Below are 6,000 nucleotides of genomic sequence, written 5' to 3'. Positions count from 1 at the left end.
TGACCCACCAGTTTGTCCTGAAAGAGCCTGAAAACGACACGACAGTTTGTGCTCATCACAGACACACAGCCCAGCTCTGCAGGAACGATCTGAAGCTTTGTTTGTGCTCGATGCCGTTGTGTTGTTTCATATCCAACCTGCTGATTTATTTTCCACTCACAGAGTCAGCGAGAGAAATCCGAGGAGTCGCCTTCGAGCTCCGTGACACGGGCGTCCGAGCTCGTCTGCAGCGCCGTGTGGCATCTGCACGCACACTCGCTCAGCCCCACAGATCTGCGTCTCCACTGTCCTCGCGTCACCTCCTCGTGGCGTCGGCAGCTCTTGTGGTCGTCTCGCTGTCGAGCTGAAAAATGTCCCTGAAAAACATTCAGAGAGAAAAAAGTTGAACAGACTGCAGCTCTGGATTCTGGAGACGAGGATTTAATGAGAGGAAAAACAGAAAGTGAATTCATACAAAGAAACAACAGTGAGGAAGACCCTGATGAAGCTGTGAGAGGAGGGATTTGAATCTAAAGAAAGGATGGCAGGCGGCATTCAAGGAAGTTCCCAGAATCAAACATTCAATTTCAGGAGCTTGTCATGTTTTAAATCACGAGTTTTTAAAAAGCCATTCCTCCAGAAACGGTGACATCTCCAGAACGTTTAAAAGGAAGGTTCTCTTTCCCCACCGAAGAGCGCAGATGTTTCTGTAGACAAAGCTCACGAACGCGTCTTCTTCATCTGCTTGAGGAAGCCTGAGAGCTGCTCGCCTGGGTTCATGTGCTTCCTGCTCAGTGACAGAGCAGCGCCTTCGTTTGTAAACGCTGCAGAAATGTTGCAGAGACTCATTAAAGCTTGTGGCTGCGGTCGCTCTCTCTGAAGCATCCGGGGCATGAAGAAACCCGACAGCCGCAGCAGAAACACAAACATGTTTGAGAGTCAGGCGGTCAGCAGAGCTCGCTGGGATCAGAAGTCCAGATGATGAGCACCATCCAGGTGTTGTTGATGGGAGGCTGGGTGGAGGAGAGGACGCTGCTGCAGACGGAGCAGCTGATACCTGCTCCTCTCCACTGGCGGGTGGATGTTCGAGTTCTCGGAGTTTGGTTTTGAACATCGATGTACTTCGAGCCACTTTTCTGAAATTAAAGCAGACGGCAGCGTCTCTGAAATAAACCGACCCTGCCAGAGCGTAAACACCTCCATAAATCATGAAGCGCTTTAATGATGCTGCGTACTTGGTGGGAAACAAACGACAGCAGTTCTCAGCAGAGATTTTACAGCTCGGCAGGGGCGGATCTGCTCTGAGATGCAACGTCCTCCTCAGAGGGGCCGCCATCATTTTTTACCAGCAAATATTTTACTACACTTGACTTCACTGCGTTAGCACGGATTTCACACGCTACACGAACAGCTTGTGTCTGTATGTTTGCAAAGGACTCCGACTGTGGACAAATGAAACGCTCCGACGACGACAGCTTTACGGCACACACAGAATTCCCAACGGCGGTGACAAACGACAGCATCCTCTGGCAGTCACTCGACTGTGGGGAGGAAGAACTCCATTTTAACAGGAAGAGACATCTGGCCGAGCAACATCTGCAATAACTGGTTAAAGGGAGACAGGAAATGGGGCTGGGGGTGTGAAGAGTGCTTAGTGCATCATGGGAAGTCCCACAGCAGGCTGACGTCATTAGCCAAACAATGCACTGTTTGTCCATCACTGTGGAAACAGATGAGGACAAAACTAACCAGCAGCTTGTTTCTGGTTGAGAGGCCGACAACAGCCACAAAGGATTTCTGTGGCTTGTTTAAATTAAATAAAAGAAGATTTGAAGCTTTGAATGATAAAAAGCTTTCAGGACCACAGAAGGACGCAGAGACACATAACGAGCAGAAAGCAGCGTGACTGAGGAGGATTCAGATCGCCAGGAACAACCAGCGAGCCTGCAGCGCTCTGATAGGCTGATACGGTACCGTGAGGTCATTAAGATGAGAGGCCTGATTATTGTTAATCGTTTTTTCTTGGATGTATTTGAGACACAGAGTCTGAAAAGCTTAAACAAAGGCTGGAGGTGACACCAGTACCTGATTGATATTCGAAGGAAATCCAAGGAAGCTGGAAGAAGTTGCATCGCTAGAACTGTTCACCAAGCATGAAGTTCATTTTGATGCGAGGAGCAGAGCACAGCCATTCATCACTCTGGAGGCGGCCGATACATCACAGTGTGGATCAAGTTTATAACTGAGCAACACATTTAAGCTGAAATCTTCCTTTTTCTTCAGCAGTGATGACTGATACAAACAACAGACTCATCAAGAAATCAATTCTGCTTCGGCTGGACGTGCCTGGAGCTCGCAGCAGGTCTGCATCCATCGATGCAACAGGTGCTGAAGCTCTGCTGCCCTGCAGACCATCGTCACTCACAGAGCGCCTGCTGGAGCTTCTCCCACAAACGTGTTTGAGCAGCAGCTGTTCGAGCGTCGCTGCACTTCTCACGATGATACCAGTGCGTTTGCGTTCCTGTTGTTCTCACTGAAACACTAAAGCGCAGCTCCAGGTCTGACTGTGACAGGGCATAAACGGCACTTTTACTGGGCGTGTCTGAAGTCTGAAATGATGCAGTGACCTTGATTTACACTGAAAGAGAAATAAACAGAGACGATATGAAATCTTGCCGCTCACCGTTAAACTGTTGTGTCGACGCTCAGGAAGCTCTGCAGCCGGCTGCCATGACAAAAGCCTCCAGCCAGGCTCAACTCATGAAAGCTTTTCTTCCAGATGATTAAACCTTTGCACAAACGTGCACACTGGCACTTCTTCTGCTCTTTTTTTCCTCCGCTGGTGTTTCTTCTCGCCCCCTCAGGTGATGATGATTTTCCCTGTCTTCTTATTTTAAAGACTGAAATAATCCCAAAGTTTTCCTCTGAGCTGATGAGACTCCAAAATGTGCAGCAGCTGCTGAAACGATCCACCCAGCCACCCAGCAGACCTGAGGTCTGCAGCTCCTCCACTCTTCTGTGTTTCAGCAGAAACTCTCGGCTGTGTCTCTGAGAGCAGCAGGAGGTGCAGGTTTCTGCTGCACCTGGGGACGAAGGGTCTGTGAGCCCTGACTCCGGTCTGACAGGCAGCCGCCGCTCCGGCACTCCTCCGCTGTTCCAGAGCCGCTGGTTTCTCCTCAGAGTGCTGCCTCCTCCTGCTCCTCCTCGCTCTCTCAGTGTGCCGCGAGAGAGAGAGAGAGCGAGCGTGAGTGTGTGTGTGTCTGTGTGTGTGTGTGTGTGTGTGTGTGTGTGTGTCTGTGTGTGTGTGTGTGTCTCTCTCTCTGTGTGTGTGTGTGTGTGTGTGTGTGTCTGTGTGTGTGTGTGTGTGTCTCTCTCTCTCTGTGTGTGTGTGTCTGTGTGTGTGTGTGTCTCTCTCTCTGTGTGTGTGTGTGTCTGTGTGTGTGTGTGTGTGTGTGTGTGTGTGTGTGTGTGTGTGTGTCGCACTCAGGCTTGTTCGTTCAGCCTCGTTCCCTTCCTTCCTTCCTCCCTTCAGTCTGCTTCCTCTCTTTATTCCTCAGCTGTGTTTGCTCATGTTGTGGGACAAAAAAGTCCGATGAAGCTTTAAAGCAGCTCCTCCTCCTCACCCCCCTTCTCTTAAATACTCTTATACTCCCCCTCCCTCTCTTCTGCAGCTCTACCGAGGCTCGCCAAATTAAAAGCTCTCCCCCCATTTATCTCCCTTTCCTTTTCTGTCCCGGCCTCCCTCCCTCTGCTGGGGGGCGCAGCCTCGTGGCGTGTTCGTAATTGCCTCATTTGTAAAAAAGCCAATAAAGTTGTGCGAACATAAGAAGAGGGCAGCAGCAGCTCGATGCTTTGTTTGACGCCTCAGGGTCCAAAATTAAAGGTGCATTTAGTTATTTGTGGCCACTAGAGGGCAGAAAAGCCCAAACATGCTGATGGATAAACGGGTCTAATAATTACAGGTGTTGGTTTTTATTATCTTTATTCAAATTCCCTCTGACATGTGTGAAAATGCAGATATGTCAAAATACAACGTGAAACAGAAGAGAGACTTCACACAGCTTTGAGCTGCATTCACTCCTCACGCCCAGCGTTTGCTCCTCACAGAACTTAGTTTGAGTTCTTTGCATGTTTCTGTGATTTATTGAAGGATAATCGATGTTTAAAGACAGCTCAGAAAAAACGTTCAAAATTCAGCTGAGACGTGGTGACCTTTCTTCTTTAGAACGTCTGCAGGTCTGTGCATGCTGAACATCAGCCTCTGAGCCAACCGCTGACTGATGGGGATGCCACAGCTCCACACTGATCACAGGTTTCAGCTTTTTAAGCACTGACCACACCACAAACATCCTCGATGACCAGCCTCTCCCACAGATCCAGGAGCGTTCTGGAGTCTGTGCATTTTCCAGCCTGATGGAGCGCCGCGTCTCGAGGCTAAACTCCCCGGTCTTTAATCCCATTGAGAATCTGTGCTCAGTCCTTAAAAGGTGACTAGAAAAGTCTGCAAACTGATCATCTGGGTTTTCTGATGAAGCAGGAGTGGATCCAGCAAACCAAAAGATGTGTGGCCACGACCGTGGGAGGCTGCTGGAGCGCTGCTGGTGTTCAGAGGCCAGAACTATCTGTTATAAACTTAACAGAGCTGCAGCAGACTCAGCATCATCCCTGTGACTGGTCATCAAACTCTCACCTGCACCATAAGGAGCTGGTGACAGAGCTGACGTAGAAGTTAAATAGTCTTTTTATTCCATTTACACTTATTCATATTTTCCAGGTTCACTTCCTGCCCCGCTCAGAGCAAAGCGAGCGTCACTAACAGCAGGAGATCAGAAAGCATTAAAGGGGAGGTGGGTGGAGGTGGACGTGGTTGCAGAGCAGCAGCACCTGTATACAGGCTGAAGAAGGTTAAATAATCTGAGATTAGCAAACCTGAAACACACAATAAAGAAAGCTGAGCTGCTGTAAGACGGCACCGAGAGGCTCCGGTGATTTATGTTTCATATTTTTATAAAGCACAACCACCACTAACTGAGCTGTCCCTCTGATGGACTCAGAGGGACAGCTCAGAGTCAGACAGGCTGAGATGGAGGAGGGAGGATGGTGAAGATGGAGCTGCCAGGCAGGAGGAAACATCTGACATCATCTACTGGAAATGCTGTCAAACCTAAACGACGACTGTTCTCAGCGAGTGACAAAGTAAATCTGTGATGTTTGTGCTGTTGCTCCTTTAACTGAACCATCATATATCTCCTGAACTGAGTTTGCAAACTAACCTGAAGTGTTACTGAGATCTTCATCATTCCTTTAAATAATCGCTGATGCGCAATCTGAATGTGAGGAAGATCTGAGCTATTTAAACCAGGTGACACATTACATCAGGTAAATCCTCCAATCAGGACACAGAAAGCGTTCTGATATCAGACTGAATGATCGGCTCACTGCAGTCTGACTCAGAGGGGAGGCTTAAATGGGTCCTAGCAGTGTAAACTCACTACACTTCTATCAGAAACTGATGCTGAAAGCTGAAAATTGGTGCCAGGTGTGGAAAGTGCAGCTCGTCACGCTCAGAGGAAATCTGACAAAACAAAAACGAAACTTTGTCCCAACTAAACCTGCAGGAGAAGCCCAGCAGAGCTCCGCGTCGCTCTAATTGCCAATTAGACCTGCAGGCTGTGCAGCCTCTGGCACTCCATCTCAGCTGAGCCTCCTTAATAACTGCAGCAATTACCCGAGGCCTGCTCATTAGGCCCAGCTTCTTAACTCACAGGTACGTCCTTAAAAGTTCATGTCTCAGCACATTTTAACCTTCAGGTTCAGGTTTTGTTTTGCAGGAGAGAAGAAAAAGAGAAAGTACCCACGCTGTTTAAACCAGGAGGGACGTGGAATAATCGGCTTCACCTCCTGCAGCCGCCCTTCAAACGCTCCCTGAATGCATCACTGAGATCATCTCCGTCTACACCTTGGACAGGTCGCCTGCTGATTACTGGAGATACAGATGTTGTGTTGCAGCACCTCCTATTG

At 48.9% G+C, this 6,000-nt stretch overlaps 1 protein-coding gene across 5 annotated transcripts in view; it reads right to left on the bottom strand.

Annotated features, from left to right (window-relative positions):
* Positions 1-3,513, bottom strand: part of dipk1c (divergent protein kinase domain 1C) — a 49,198-nt gene extending 45,685 nt beyond the window's left edge. For 2 of the 5 annotated variants that reach the window (XR_015130986.1, XM_086305579.1), the window contains exons 1-2: positions 2,663-3,513; positions 1-356 (exon numbers count right to left, since the gene is read on the bottom strand). The exon at positions 1-356 is cut by the window's left edge and continues 513 nt beyond it. The gene's annotated coding sequence lies outside the window, so the exon portion shown is untranslated. Of the gene's footprint in view, positions 357-2,064; positions 2,639-2,662 lie in introns of those variants that run through there. The other 3 variants (XM_086305581.1, XM_086305582.1, XM_086305580.1) reach the window with 3 other exon arrangements.
* Positions 3,514-6,000: the final 2,487 nt, after the last annotated feature.

The sequence above is a fragment of the Aulonocara sp. 'chitande type north' Nkhata Bay genome, linkage group LG9 (assembly GCF_057382095.1).
Source record: "Aulonocara sp. 'chitande type north' Nkhata Bay isolate Kocher_YH1m ecotype deep benthic linkage group LG9, A_spYH_male_GT1.1, whole genome shotgun sequence".
NCBI lineage: Eukaryota > Metazoa > Chordata > Actinopteri > Cichliformes > Cichlidae > Aulonocara > Aulonocara sp. 'chitande type north' Nkhata Bay.
Note: the sequence above shows the minus strand (reverse complement) of the source record. Positions and strands in the feature narration are given on the sequence as shown.